The following is a 16,913-nucleotide window of genomic DNA, read 5'->3' on the forward strand; positions in this document are numbered from 1 at the left end:
CGCCGCAGTTTTTCGTACTCCGGTGTTCGATTTCGCGTTGCACGCTATAATATGAACGAATACACTTGAGCCCGGCACGTCCCAGAGGCAAATAGCTCGCTAGACGCTTCGTTACACGCTTCAAACGGGCATGTAACAAAGTTTCTGTACACTAAGAGCAAAGCGAGCGCAGCTGCTTCCTTTACAATATCGCTCTCCGCCGATGTCATGGCCCCCGCCGCTCAAACAAGCGCAATCGTCGAAAAACGAAAATGACAGTTATACCGACGTCAGTGACAATCGCTGGAGCGTTGCAAGAACACGCATAGGTAGCAACGAGGTATCACTGCCGATGTAAACGGGAGCGCGAATGGCACATACACACTGCACGTACAGGACGCGAAACGTCCGCACAATGCGCCGACAACCGCTCTAGCGCACGCCGTATTGAATCACTGGTGAACGAACAGCGCGAATGCAGCGGCGGTCTCCCGACGGCGTTCCGCTTGCGGGAGCGGCGTTCCACTAGCTTGAATAACTTCAAGTTCTCGATGGGCGCAGAGTCCGGGCTATCAGGCGCTGGATTTGCTGGAACCTCGGACCAAGAAAGCGGACGCCACGTCGCCAGGCCGCTCAACACGGCACAGCGCTGCTGCGCGCGCTGCAGCGCTTCACGGTGGGCCCCAGGGACCTGCTTGGAAACCAAAGCGGCTTCCGCGGCTTCATCCCGAAGACATCGTTATCATCCTGAAGCCCCGGGTGACCGTCGCTCTGAAGGATGTCTTTCAACATGGTGAGCTGGGAGCAGCGTTCGCGGCCTACCTGGGCGCCAAGGCCGCAGCATCGCTCAGCCTGCTCCCCACATGGGAGCAAAACCTGATCGTGGCAGGCACCCGAGAGCCGCACGTCGCAGACAAGCTATTGCGGGACTTCGAAGTAACAACACCGAAAGGCCAGCTCTCTATGTACGGCCAGTTGAAGCTCACTGGTGACGTGTGCCGCGGCGTTATCACCGTGGCCAAGCACGAGACCAGTGAGTCTCTGCAAAACAAGATCCAGTGGCGTGCTGGAGAGCTTGCCGATATCCGCAAGCTTGGAAAATCAGACGTCGCGGCGCTCACCTTTGTGGGCAAAGTGGTGCCGCGATACGTTCATTACAACTCAGAAGTCACCCTTGTGCGTGCCTATAAGAAAACGGTCCCGGCCTGCGTGCGATGCGGTACCGTGGGACACCGAGCGGACACATGCCCCTGCCCGGATCAAAAGTGTGGCCTTTGTGGCAGTGCGGTGTCGACCGTCGACGGGGTGGAGACACCGCATGAGTGCACTCCGTCCTGTGCAGTCTGTGGGCAAGCCCACGCCACCAACTCCCGGGAATGCACGGGGAAATTCAGGCAGCTCAAGGTGCCCGGCCGCAAGGCTAGGCGCTCCGAGTTCCCTGGAAAACAGCGACCTGGCCGGCAGCCCAGTCATCCCAATTCAGGTGCCGGTGGCGGAACGCCGCGTGGGGCTGACGGCATCGACAAAAAAAGGTCATCATCATCATCCTCGGTGAAGCCACCGCCCGGGAACAAGACTACGCCCCCACCGCCACCGCCCAGCGGCAGGGACGCTGGCCACTTCCCTGCGCTCAAGACAAATGGCGCTGCCGGCGCCCGGGCATCAGCGTCTCAACACGGCAAACAACAGGTGAGCAGCTGGGCTGAGATCGCCTCCTCCTCCTCCCATTCCCCCGCCTCCCCAGCTACCGTCTCCGCACTCGACGCGGAATACAAAAAACAAATCGACGTGCTCCGGGCACAGAATGAGCTTTTGCTCAACAAAATTCAAAATTTAGAATCAAAATTGGCGTCCGCCGCTCCGAGCCCGCAGAACTCGGACGCAATGGAGAGCGACGCGGAGATCTCGCCTGCCCTCGTGACAGCCATCTCCGCGATGGAGGAGCGCTTAACCTCTAAATTACGATCTATGATCGAGACCGCCATGGACCAAATCTTGACCAAGGTCAAATCTGCCGTCCCCGCGGTAGTATCAAAACACATCTTGGACAACCCCCGCCTCCTCCGTCGGACGGGGCCCATTAGGGACGTATCCCGTCCTTCAAAATTCAACCGTCTGATTATTGATTCGGACAATGAGGACAGCTGCCCCGCTCCTTCCATCATCACCCCCTTGATGGCGCAAGTAGCTGGCTCTGAGGCAGCCAATCCCTCCTCCTCCCCCCCAAGAATTTTAAATCATGGCGAGACACCTTAATCAAAGGAGTTCCGCCATCTCCAATTCGGCCATGTCAACTTCAATAACACAGTGGAACTGTAGAGGCTTTAAGGACCGCACTAAGCGGGCCAATTTCCGCCTCTACCTTGAAACTTTCGGGTCCTTACCAGCCGTGGTTGCCCTCCAAGAGCCAGGCCTGGGCGCCACAATTTCAAATTACACGACGTTCCAACAGGACCCCGCGTCTTGTCTTCTCGTTCACAAAGACTACACAGGCAACCTAGTGGATCTCGACCTCAAGCTCGAGTATTCCTATGTAATGGTGACTATCCTACCACTCCGCCGCAGGGACCCGCCGTTGCATATACTCAACGTGTACTGCGCTCCCAAACTCAAGCGAGTGACTTTTGCGGACCTCTTTAGCCGCGCGCTAAGAGTAGCGGGCCGCGATCCCCTGCTGATTGTGGGCGACTTTAATGCTCCCAGTCAGCTGTGGGGGTATCGCAAGGAGGAGTCGCGCGGACGTAGGCTGGCGGAGCTTGCGTCCACGTTGGGCCTCACCCTCCACACGGACCCCGTCCACCCAACACGGCTAGGAAACTCCGTGACACGGGATACGTGCCCGGACTTAACCTTCACTCGCAACATACAACACGCAGACTGGCTCAACACCGAGGAGACCCTCGGTAGCGACCACTGCATCATTAACACTACACTACGCACACGCCCTCTCAAGCGTCCTAGAACACAAGCCCGTATCCCAGATTGGACGAAATTCAGGCAAAATTTTAACTCACTTGATAATACACCCATTTCCGCGCAAGGCTACACAGCATGGTCCCAACAGCTGCTGGCACACCTTTCCTCGCACGAAACACACATCCAGCTCTCAGAGGCGGTCACGGACGTGGATAACCACCTTCTACACCTCTGGGAAGCCCGTCGCAGCCTCGTCCGCCGTTGGCGACGCCAGAAACACAACAGAAAGCTTAAAGCTCGAATTGCCGAGCTTACCCAGAAAGCGGCAGAGTACGCGGCCCAACTCGCCGACTCCAACTGGGTAGATAGATGCAACACGGCCGCGCGACAAATGTCCAGCCGAAACACGTGGCGTCTCTTTCGAGCCCTAATCGACCCAACCCAAACACGAACCGAAACACAAAAACATTTGCAGCGAGCCATGCACGCTTTTCCTGGCAACACGACTCAACTGGCACAGAAACTTCGGGACCAGTATCTGTGTACAGCCCAAGACCCCCGTGGATCTGCGTACTCTTATGCAGGCAGAGAGAACACGGAGCTGGATCAACCTTTCCAGCTCCATGATCTGCGGGCGGCTCTCGCCAAAATGAAACGGGGCACTGCGCCAGGACGGGATAAGGTCACCGTCAAGCTTTTGACGAACCTGCCCGACTTGGCATACCAGTCCCTCCTGGAATACGTCAATGCGATTTGGCGCGGGGACACCCCCCTGCCAATCGAATGGAAAACGGCTTTGGTCACTTTTATTCCTAAAGCTGGCAAACCAATTGACACAGATAACCTCCGCCCCATCTCTCTCACCTCATGTGTGGGCAAACTAATGGAGACGATGGTGCGGGATCGGTTATCTACATATCTTGAATACAAACATGTCTTTGCGAGCACCATGTTCGGATTCCGCCCACACAGATCCGCACAGGATGTCCTCCTGCAACTCAATCGGGAAGTCCTTGACCCCCTCGAATGCCCCCATAATGACCGGGTCGTACTCGCCTTGGATCTTAAAGGGGCATTTGACAATGTAACACATGAGATCATACTCACTAACCTAAGTCACACCGACTGTGGCCTCAACACATTCAGATACATAAGCCAATTTTTAATGGATCGTCAATCCTACATTCGAATTCAAGATAGAGACCATGGTCCTTACCTACTCGGCACGCGGGGAACCCCTCAAGGCGCGGTACTTTCCCCGCTGCTCTTCAATCTGGCCATGATGCACCTGCCGGCCCAGCTGAGTGGTGTCGCCGGCGTGCAGCACGCCCTGTACGCCGATGACATCACTCTGTGGGCCACGCAGGGCAGCACAGGGGATATTGAAACCAGCCTGCAAACAGCGGCGATGATAGTAGACCGCTACGCCCGCCGCTGCGGTCTTCAATGTTCCCCTCAAAAATCGGAATTTGTGCACCTCCGCCCCTCACAGAAGTGCACAACTAAAATATCTCTTTCTCTCGAGAGTGGTCCCATACGCGAAAGTGATGAGATACGGGTACTCGGACTCTACATCCACAAACACAGGCGGCCAGACACTACATTGGCCAAACTCCGTAAGGTGGGGGACCAGGTGGGCCGCATGGTCCGCCGGGTTTCCAACAAACGCGGAGGGTTACGAAGTAAGGATGCCTTGCGGCTGGCAAACGCCTTCGTAACTAGTCGAATTCTCTATTCGACTCCTTATCTCCACCTACGGAAACAAGAGGAGGATGCCCTTGAGGTCATCCTTCGCAAAATTGTTAAACGTGCCCTTGACCTCCCCATCACTACTTCGAACAGCCGGCTTATGGCCCTTGGGGTGGTGAATACTTTCCGGGAGCTCCGGGAGGCGCACCTTACAAACCAGTACACGCGTTTGTCGCTAACGGAGTCGGGTCGCCGCCTTCTTGCTCGACTCCATATACAACACACCCCTCCAATGGAAGACAGGTTTCGCATCCCGGAACTGTGGAGACGTGCCCTCCACGTGCGGCCTCTTCCAGCAAACATGTCACATGAAGACCATAATGGTCGGCGCCTGGCACGAGCGGAAGCGCTAGCCCGATATTATGGCAACAAAACAGGTGTATACTACGTGGACGCCTCCGGCCCTCACCACGGGGGATGGTACACGGCCGCGGTAGTTCACAACAGCAACACAGTTAACGGCCTCACTTTCAGAGCCCGCAGTGCAACACAAGCAGAAGAGGTCGCGATTGCTCTCGCGGCCTCACATTCCAATTCAAAATACATAATTACCGACTCGCGAGGGGCCTGTCGGAACGTCGAACAAGGCAGCACTCCCTTCCTAGCCTATCGAATATACCAAAATTGCATACGGGATACGGACCCCGCACACCGTCACCTCATATGGGCCCCTGCTCATCAGGGGTTGGCAGGAAACGAGGCAGCAGACGCAGCCGCCCGCGCGCTCTCTCACCGGGCTGTTTTCTCCTCCCCACCTGATCAGGAACCCGATTTTAATCCGGTTTATACGTTCAAAAATATCGCAACCTACTTTCAAGATAGCCATCGCCTTTACCCTAGCCCATGTAAAGGCCTCAAGAAGGCGGATGAGCGGCTTCTTCTCCGCCTCTTCACCAATACATTGCTGTGCCCGGCAGCACTAAAACATTTTGACCCCTCCTTTAGCGGCAGCTGCCCGCACTGTGGTGCGGTGTCTTCGGACACCTATCACATGGTGTGGGCCTGCCCCTCCAACCCGGCCATTCCCCCTATCCCCAACCCAACCCGGGAGGACTGGGAGGCGACCCTGCTCGGCTGCCACGACTTACAGGCCCAACAAGCCTTGGTCGGGCGCGCCCGGGCGGCGGCTACCGCCACTGGGGTCCCAAACTAGGGACCTCCACCTAGTGTTTGTGTGGATCGGTCCCTTACGGGCCGATCCAAACACCTCCTGTTCTGAATAAATGTTTTCACCACCACCACCACCTCCCGACGGCTCCGAGCAGTGACGCAGTAGACGAAATGACCGTGCGATCGTGGTCGCCGAACACGTTGAAATCAATGCACGCAACAACGAGAGTTTTGCAGCGAATTCCACCTGAGATATGAGTGAACGGCGCCAACGTCAGCCTGTGAGCACGATCAAAAACAAACTCGAGCAGTTGAGGAAAGCACGCCTACGCCGCACCTCAAATGCTACGCCGCGTTCGTCTGCTATCGCCCGGTTTGTAAACAGCAACTACAACGCCGTTGCTAAGCTGCCGGAGTAAGATGGCCTCCCAATCGAGAAAAAACCACGTGATTTCCTCCACACTTTTCTCCCAGGGTGCTGTGTGGAAAGGGCCTCTCCTCTTTTTTTCCTTCCTCCATGTTCTCAACGGTTTTCCTCGCAGACAGCTCACCCCTCTCCACTTCCGCTACAACCTTTTGCCTTCTTGCCTTCCCCCCACCCCCTCTTTTCCCCTTTCTTGAATTCGTTATTTTTTTTTGTGTGTGCTCGCTTTGCAGCCCTCATTTCCCCCTTAATCGGCAGGAACACCCTTGTCCGCCACTGTCTTGCTTTTCGTGCTTTGTTTTGTTTCCTCGAAGGAGAGCGTCTTTCCCTCTCCATCTGTGTGCGGTGCCGTGAGCAAGTGGATCGTTTTTGTTCACAAACAACCTTACCCTGATGAAAGACGGTCCACCGTCCGAAACCGTCGGTAAATAAATGTTTCTCTAAGAAGTGTACTTCAACTCTTTCCTTTTATATATATATATATATATATATATATATATATATATATATATATATATATATATATATATAATGCAGCAAGAAAGGAAAATCTTGGCACGGTATGTAGTAGCAAGAACGTAGACCAACGTTTGAAACGCTTGAAACAATTTATTGACGTTTCTACCGTAGAACGGCCTTCGTCAGAATGTCTGGATCGAGAAGGATGGCACAATATATGTAGGTAAGAACAACGCACAGGATAACAGAGCCAAAAATTTCGATAAAAAAAGCATCAGGCGCATGTCTACAGAACGATAAATGAATCACAGTGTCAATCACAAGACGATAAATGAACCACAATACACAACAGTTACTTTGCGAAATTTAGTCTATCTGCTGTGTTAGCTACATATAATAAACATGACAATGTACAAATTTGCTTATAATCAGTCCTAAGATGACAAGTGACCATCTTGAACAGCGAGCATGGAGAAGGAAGAAGTTACACATGATCAATGAAACACATGGACGCAATAAACAGCATAATCAGTATAAAGAATATCTATTACTAAATGATTTAGTGCCGTGCGATGGCAGTGTCCGTTAAAGATCTCACGTTGGTCGAAATTATTCTATAGCCCTCCACTACGGCCCCTCCCTTTTCCTTTCTTCTTTCAGTCCTACCTTCGTCCCTTCCCTTACGGCGTGGTTCGGGTGTCCACCGAGATGTGTGATGCAGTTACTGCGCCATTTCCTTTCCTCAAACACCACCAAAAAAAAATTACGGCTTTATTGTTATCTCGCTCTCTTTATCCTCTGATTTTTGTCCCTCCGTTCTTCCTTCCACACCTCGTGAAAACTCCAGAAAGTAAAACAGACACGATAACGTATAGGTTACGTGGGATTCGAACCGAAACCTTTTATGCGCCAGTGTGGGTAATGGCGTCGCTACCCATGCAGGCACTTTGCACCGACGCCAGCAGTCTGCGCTGGTGCTCTTTTGATCTGGCATGGAGCTCGTAGAAGCTTATACACAGGGAATGAGCTCATGTAATAGCTACCAAATAATGCGACATGAACTATAGCTTTGATAAAACTGCATTTATTTTTGCATGCGTGAAGCAGAAGGAGGAAAGCAAAGATTTATATAAAAGACGCCACACGAAGGATAAGTTTTATCCACTTATGAATGCAATTTATCCTGATGAGGTGACCCACGACAGCCTCCTTGAAAACGCTGCACCTTTTCACAGCGAGAGCCGCATCTGCACATCAACAGATTCGCCAGTCTTCACCCTGTTAACGTGCTTCGCGAAATCTGCCACTATCGTTGTCATCCGCCAGGACACGCAGTCTATGGTGCCTAACGTTTAGAAGTTGTTCTCGAACGTTCTTGGAGAGGGGGGTGGGGGGGGGGTGGGGGGGCTTGCGTGACCCAGGTTGCTTCTCCCGATCATCCTCTTCTAACCAGTCATCAATTGAACTATCATGTGCCACGGTGCGCAGAATCTACCAAAATTGCATACGGGATACGGACCCCGCATATCGTTACCTTATATGGGCCCCTGCTAATCAGGAGTTCGCAGGAAACGAGGCAGCAGACGCAGCCGCCCGCGCGCTCTCTCACCGGGCCGTTTTCTCCTCCCCACCCGATCAGGAGCCCGATTTTAATCCCGTCTATACGTTCAGAGATATTACAACCTATTATCAAGATAGTCATCACCTTTACCCTAGCCCATGTAAAGGCCTCAAGAAGGCCGATGAGCGGCTCCTTCTCCGCCTTCTCCCCAATACATTGCTGTGCCCGGCAGCACTCGAACATTTTGACCCCTCCTTTAGCGGCAGCTGCCCACAGTGTAGTGCGGTGTCTTCTGACACCTATCACATGGTGTGGGCCTGCCCCTCCAACCCCGCCATTCCCCACATCCCCAACCCAACCCGGGAGGACTGGGTGGCGACCCTGCTCGGCTGCCACGACTTACAGGCCCATCAAGCCTTAGTCGGGAGCGCCCGGGCGGCGGCCACCGCCACTGGGGTCCCATACTAGGGACCTCCACCTAGTACTTGTAAGGATCGGCCCCTTACGGGCTGATCCGAACATACTTCCTGTCCCTTAATAAATGTTTTCACCACCACCACCACCACCTGCCTCCTAGGTTGCCCCTCTGGGTATTTTTCGCGGACTTTTCACTCGTCTTCAACGACGCCGACGACGACGACAAATTTTCTGCGACACGAGCTCCTTAACGCTTCCGTGTTAAAAACGATAAGTAATGATATTCTAGTCGAAGGTTTGGTTTTAGTTTAGTTTTATGGGGTTTAACGTCCCAAAGCGACTAAGGCTATGAGAGACGCCGTAGTGGAGGGCTCCGGAAATTTCGACCACCTGGGGTTCTTTAACGTGCACTGACATCGCACAGTACACGGGCCTCTAGAATTTCTCCTCCAAAGAAATTCCAGCCGCCGCGGCCGGGATCGAACCCGCGTCTTTCGGGTCAGCAGCCGAGCACCATAACCGCTGAGCCACCGCGGCGGCTATTCTAGTCGAAGTCAACAAAACGAAATGAACATGGGCAGGACAGGTAACGCGAAGATAAGATAAACGGTGGTCTTTAAGGGTAACGTACTGAATTCTATGCCGTGGCAAGCGCAAGAAGCAAGCGGAAGGTGTGGGTTAAAGTCATGTGGGTGGATGAGATGGAGATATTTGCAGGGGGTAAGGCGACCGCAGCTGGAACAGGACCTGGTTAACTGCAGAGATATGGGAGAAGCCTTTGCCCTGCAGTGGGCGCAGTGAGGCTGCTGCTGCTGCTGCTGCTGCTGCTGATGATGATGATGACGATAGTATGTGGTAGCGAGAAGATTCATTCAAAATCTTATTCAAAAGCTCGTTCAAAATCAAGCTATAAAATTTTCACCATATTTTGAACAGAGCCGCGCAACATTTTTCTGTTAGGTCTACCTTACTAACTGACCGTTGAGCATGATGCAATGTCCCAACTTCGAATTAGCTTGAAACTGAAACATAACGCGAAATGAAGCGCACATTTTGACGCAACCGTTAATCACAGCGTTGTTGTTCACTGGAATAGTTGCTGAATACCTGCTTTACGAGCCTCGTAGACCATATCCGTTTTTGTTTCCTGTTTTTCTACTTCTCGGGAAAAAAGCAGAGAAGAAAGTTTTTTCAAAATCCTCGTTTTTTTTCAGAGCCCTCCCGCCACTACGTAGCAGCAAGTGCTCTAAAAGTTCAATTAACCGCGATTTTATAATATAATTTTCAATATCCTTTCAACTACAGTCGTTCCACTGCACGGCTTTACAATTCGTCTGTTAGTGAAAAACAGTTGGACAAATATCGCATGAGTGGACGTGTAATTACTCAGTGGTTTCAGTTTGACGTCAGAGGGGCATTCGTCGCGTCCGTTCGTAGCGTACTTGCCCCTACTGAGAACAAAAGCGTATCACGTAGATACAGAGGGCGCACAAACGAGTTCCTAGATAGGTATATTAAACGCTCGTTAGCCTCATTCACAACATTTCATAAAATGCTTACAGTTAGACCTTGCTTAAATGGCCTCATTCAACAGCCTGGTTAGCGGGTGCTTCAATGGAAAGTTTTTAGGTGGCTTCAGTGCTTCATGCGAAGTTCACATCTTAATTGGATAGGATGATGGAGAATCAGACAGCGCGGAAAATGTGTAGCGTGTGGAGTGTGCAAAAACGTGCATTATCAAACATAAAAGTGAAGATGAACGCACATAGGGGAATTTTTCTCAGCCGTTAGACGCCCTGACAACCGCGCGAAGGCCTCAATAGCCATGGATGCTTGTCCAGAGCTCAGCTTTGAAGGCCGCGTAGCTGAAGTAGGTAGGTCAATGCGCGATGAAATGGAGAAATGGAGCCGTTCTACGGTGTTTACCAAGTAAATAAGGGTATGCACCAAGATGCTACCTAAGAGGATTCTGCGACTCCATTACGGCTGCTTGAATAGACAAAAATAAAAGCTTGTCGCTCGGATGACGATGCGAAAGGTGGAATAGAAGTTTCTTCTTGGCTTTTTTTGTCGACCTGGTAGCACGAAACTTCGCGCGTCGTGGAACGATCACTGAAAGCGTGTGGAAGATTTGACAGATCAAAATTACAGCTTAATGTAATGCTCAACTTCTTCACATTCTCTAAATTGGACGGTCACGTTGCTCTCGCATGTCAGAGAAGGAAAAGCAGCCCTTAGCAGAGACTGGTACGCCTCTCAGATTTCCTAAGGACATTGCTTTTTTATATTTAACGTATTCGTAATGAATGCAGCTAACAGAACAGAATTAAAAATTTAAAGAAAAGAAGAGAAATATGCAAATCCAGCACCTTCTTGCTCCTACTCTGCCCTGGAATTCCCGCTGACCTCTAGTGCTGTTCAGTGCTCTGTACTTAATTAACCTGCGAAAGAGGCATTCAAGCAGTAATGAGCTCCTTAGTGGCATCGACATCGTATAACAACCTTAGCACAGAGTCTCTTCTGTGTCACCTGCTTTTTTCAAAAGGCAATCGTTCACGGAAGATTTCACGCAGACAACTTGCGCAAGCCGGAAATGGGATACGCGTATCGCGGCGGCGACGTGGTCATACCCGTGCGAGACATTGCGCCGGCCACGATCCAGCATTCCTTTCGAAGAGCGCCACTGTGTATTAAAGAATTCATAGAATTTGAAGCTCATGCTAACAACTTATTCTAATGAAATTCAATTATGTACACCAGCTTCTGTCCAGTGAAAGCATAACGAGATAAATTTCAGCGTCAGCCTTATGGCTTGAAAATATCATAAATTAAACAATTATAAGAAACTGTGACGAGCCCAGCAACGTGCGATGTTTTCGCTACAACACTATGCCAGAGAGTCAAAGTGACAAGGTTGTACTGAAACCTGCTTGTAAGAGAACAAAAAAGCAGCGCGTGAAAATTTCATGCTTGCTAAGAAAGGCACTGTATGGGCTGGTTTTATGGCGTTCATGGAAATGTAGCTGTATTGCAGACTAGGTCTTCTAGGCTTACTAGGCGCCGCGAAAAAGAAGCAACTACCCACGCACACGTGCGTTGCCTTTATAGATAGATAAAAAAGCCCCACCACCTGACCACGGGCGCATACTGTGTGAGAGCAAGAAAGGAGCCAGGCGTTCTTGATACACGTGCACAAAAAAGACATATCCGAGATTTTCTTATTTTGGGAGCGCACAGGCTCCACCGCATTCTGTTATGCACGAAAATCTTTAATATTTGAACAGGTTTTAGTGTGTCTACGTGGGCTGAACATATTTCATCAATACCGGAGTTGTGCGGCGCATTTCGAAACGCAGAGAAAGCTTGAAACTTTTGGGCACGTGTCGTAAAACGTCAGTGTGACGTATTTCTTAAGCTCAGAGCCGAGAAAGAAAAATAAAAATAAAACGCTGCTAAAGAGCTGTGATTGCTCAGCAGTGAAAACATTAGGACCAACATAGCCGAATAAAATGAGAAAAAAATTCGAGCTTGTCTGCAACGGGAGTTCCCATCGTGAAGAAGCGGTATTTTCTTTGTGTAGCGACATTTAGGCATTGGCTGTTTTTTCTTATAAATGCTTGAAACGCTCATCGTGCGGTGAATTGCTTTCTGAAGGACCTAAAAGTATCTTTTTTCGGTGTGATTGCTACGAGCTCCAAGGCAGCATTAAAGAATCCTGATCAAGATTTTAACAGTAAATACAGCACTTCACTATTCCTGTAGTGCGAGTATTCATGCTTTAAACTGTGGAATGTGCTTCAAAGTCGATAATTTATCCAAACCGAACCCCTCCACAGAGCTCTGAAAAGAAGTTATTTGTGGAACGGGAGCATGTGTACGCAAATCTGTAATGTGGTTCACGAGTGGCTCACACGCAACCACTAACATTGAGCGAAACAAGAATAAGGTACTCCAAATTACTCATTTTGTCATGTACTGGCTGTCGTCATTCAGCATGTGGCAGGAAAGACAACGCTGCGTTCGAGTAGAGCCCGTATAGCATCTTTAAATTCACATCGTGTGTGACACACAGTTGACCTCCTTATTGAGACTTCGACATAAAATATGCTAACTTTTGGGGACCAGGCGGCCATGACTGGCACTACGCAGGGTTGATTATAGGTAGTAGAAAGAGGCCATTGCTCTGCAGTGAACCTCCCTTGAGTGATGACAACGATGATAGTGAACTTCACACTTTCACATATCGCTGCGTTGTCCTCATGCACTGCTTTAATGGTCGGACGAGCAGAACAGCATTAAGCGCGCCATTGCTGCCGCCGAGAGCAGGATTCATTCTTCAAATACAAAATAGATAGACGAGTGGCGAATGCGAGGTGCCAATGCCACGGTGGTCGGAACTAATAGCTGGGAAAATGACATTACAACCTTGAGTTGCAAATTCATCGAGAAGCAAACAGTTATGGTCAAGCTTATGAGCACCAATGCATGCCATTGTAAAAGTTGCAGCTTCACCTCTCCATAAAGTTTTTTTTCCTGGTAAAATTTCTTCCAACTGCAACAAAAGAAAGAATATTCGTTCGTTTTTTTCAACATGCTGTTTTCCACTCGTAGGAAAAGAGATGCAGACGCTCCACAGCAAGAAAACTGCAGCTTGCGAGGTGCCTCTACTCAGTTTTCTCTGGCTCTAAATTCTGCCACTTACACGACGCTACCACTCATCCAGTTGTTTATCGCAACCCGGCAGGTAGATTCGACTTGCGAGGCCGATTACCCTTTAAAACTATATTCTGCGTGAGAAATTACACCATTGTAGAAGCAACAGATAGAGTCACCCAAACTGGAGAAGAATTTGAAAAGCATTGCGCACGCAAACATGGCGTGGCAAATATGGCTCGCGCTAAACATGTCGTTCAGTGAAGATAATCAAGTGCGCAATAGACGCCAGAGGGTAAGTAACCATTGCTATGAGGAAAGCAGCTCGCTGTCGCTAAGCTATATGTCTTTCACAACTCTGAGGAGACTAGAAATAAAAACAACTAGAATTGAAGACACATATAAGAGTAATATGAAGAGATTAAAGGGCACGAACACAATGCTCTTGGGCGTCTATTTTTTTTCCTTGAAGGAGGCCTACGAGCCTACTAATCATGAAAATGAGCTGGAACAATAGTGTGCAGCGTTAATTATTCATTACAGACGATTTCATACAGCAAGTTTCCGTCTCGGTCGTAGCCAGCGCAGAAGGGCGCCTTGAAGTCAAAGTGGACCTACCAACCTGTACTACCCACAATACTGATAATGCCGGTTTCTACGGCAATCACCGGTTGCTCCTGAGAACAACTCTGTTCGGTGGCGTCACATTCATTGGGGCAATTGCGTCTTGACCTCACTCCATGTGGGTGGAAATGTTCAGCGGCTTCTCGGACAACATTAGAAATCTTATTAAATAATGGTCCACTCAATGCCTGCAACTGAAACTTGTTAATCTCCTTACCCCCGCAAAACAAATCACATTGTTTGTTCGAGTTCGAAGTTCTGTGCTTGTACTTGTTCAAGTAGAAATATAACCATGAAATATCGCTTCAGAAAGACGGCTTGGTTGTGCTTACGGGGCTCAATGGGTGGTTTGAATCTTTATGAACACCAAAACGAAGTTGCAGGCCGTCGGCTACAGAGCCCTTGCCCGAGACAAGACTTCAAACATTCTTTACTGCTCTCAGTGCCAGCTGCGCTGCAGCTCGCTGCTTTCCTTTGTAGCGTGCGCATCCTATTGTCCTGCAACTCCACTGGATACAAACCCTGCGTACCAGCGCCCGTGGGCACTCGCAAGGCCCTACACAGCTGGGGCCAAGAATCAATTAGCCCCTCTTTGTCTCCACTAACAAAGCATCGTGAGAAAGACTCTCGTTTACCGCAGTGCGCTTCATGCATCTCATTTTTAACTCTCTGTGCCATTAGCGTGTTCGAGTAGCGCAATTTTTCTCGTGTGTTAGGAAAATTTTACTTTCATTTTTTTTTCGTGGTTGCCTGCACCTCAATCATTAGAAGCCATTTTGATGAAAAATGCATGTCTTAACACGAAGTAAGTTTCATAGCTCGAATAGTTTAGGTAAATTTTGTTCAGGAGACCGGATCTTGTTTTTTGTGTGCCTAAGGTGTACGTAAAGTTCTTAAAATGCGCTGTACTGTGCTGTTTTTTATCGTTAGCGCTTAACTCATGTTTACAGCAATGAAAACTAACACGGGTATCTCATCTGCAGGAGGTTATAAGAAGCATCAAAGCGCAACGAGACGCCAACGTGTTTAGCATAGTCGCGTTAACTCCTGCAAGTGATTAACTAAAACCGGTTATTCACTGCACCTTTGCTAATTTCTGAAGAGACGATTATACCATCAGAGCCTATCATAATTCATTGGACATCATAAGGATATTTTTCGGCTTTGGTGTTACTTATGGTCACTCCAGGCTTCAGTGCAATGAGGAGCGTCGTTAAATAATATTTTTTTAATGGCATTTAGTTTTTGGAAAGAGCTTTTTTTTTTCCTGGAGGCTCTTGCGTTGTTGGCAAGTTTTTATTTTGGAGCGTGAGATTCAATTACATGACCATAAAATAATGGCGTTTAAGTTTCAGTTTCATACGTGCAAAGGCTCGCTCACTGAATTAGATCACTGAAATTGCATCGAACAATTAAAGAGCCGATTACTGCTCCTTCAATTCCCATTTTGCGCCGCGTCCATATTCTCAGTTCGATTGTCATAACGTGCGGCGCGCGCCCTGTGAACGCGAAAAAAAAGTTTGGTGTTTTGGGTGAATGCACCTCCTGTTGATGAGTTTCTTTGTTTTTGTATTTGATGTCGAAGCTTCGTTTGAGCCTCCTTAGTGTACAAAGTAGTGCCACGTCCAGCAAAAGGTTCCGATTGGGCTTGGGTCACAAAGTATACTTGGCCGATCGCAGCGATGTTTGGTCGCGCATCCATAAAAAATACGTACCCTAAATTTTCTCAACCAGTCTGTTACTTTATGTACACGGGTTTCTAGCGAATCGATGAAGCGCAACAAACAGTTGTATGAACAATTAAAGCAAACACTTCCGTACATGCTGTGGCCCTACTCGGCTCGAAAGTCTCTCCTCCGCTTTCTTTTCTTGTCGTTAAGATGCATGCATATAATTATCGTAGATATAGTGCAACAAGATCTCAAAATTCACTGTCCGGAGTAGCGCATGCGAAATTGCGCCTGCTTGAGCCCCATCGAGGCGCCCTATATGCATACTCTTATTGCTTTCTTACCACAGTACATGTTTCTGATACAGAACACTGCACCACAGGCACACGCCCTCTCATGTTTCGCGGCACTGAATGCAAGCCGCACACTCTCAAGACATTAAGCAAACAAGAGAGGGGGGATGAGGGGCTCGTTATAAATATGAGAGAAGCCAACAGCCACAGAAACCAAGGGACGCGAGGGATTTTTAATTTATTTATTTATTTTGTGCTGTCGTTCGATTAAGAATATCACTGAATATGTTATCGCTTAAAGCTAATTGATTAGAAAAGCAGAACAAAAATAAATAAATAAATAAATTAAATAAATAAGAAAATATTAAAAAATAAATAAATAAACAAAATAATAAATAAATTTAAAATCCCTCGTGTCCCTTGGTTTCTGTGGCTGTTGGCTTCTCTCACTCTCAACACATGTCACATGTGCGCATCTCACGAACAAGACCCAGTCACAGATTCTTCCAAACACTTTTCTTCATTTCTTTAAAAGAGCCGTAAACTTCCCGAATCTGACAAATTATGAGCAGAATCATACCCATGCCTCGGTCTACTGCCATACGAAAGCATTTGGCGAACATTTGGTAATAATAATATCGACACAGACCTTTCGTAGTAGAGTGATAAAATGTCCTGATGTTCCAAGCTAAAATATTTCTGTGTACAAAAATTTTCACTCGAACGGGGCCGCAGTCGCAGCGAGGAAACCTCCCAAGACAATTACCAGCTTTTCAGGGATATCTTTCTGGGACACATTTTATAAGTGAGGGCAAGTAATAAAACTTTTGCGCAAAGATAAGTCCTATACAACTGTGACAGCCGAAGAGCGAGATTTTCAGCGGCTTATTTTCTTCCGGTTTTCGTAACGTCTTCGATACAGTGCTGCCGTAAGAGGCTCAAATGAGGCGAAATGCGCCGCCAAAGCCACTGCTGCGGCACTTTCTTTCTACGTGGCTTGGAACACTGTTGCATGACGACCTCTTTCTCTTACTTTTTTTTTGTTGCTTGCACAAAAG

The sequence above is a fragment of the Amblyomma mixtum genome, chromosome 2, assembly GCF_055824585.1.
Source record: "Amblyomma mixtum isolate Tamu chromosome 2, ASM5582458v1, whole genome shotgun sequence".
In the NCBI taxonomy this organism is placed as follows: domain Eukaryota; kingdom Metazoa; phylum Arthropoda; class Arachnida; order Ixodida; family Ixodidae; genus Amblyomma; species Amblyomma mixtum.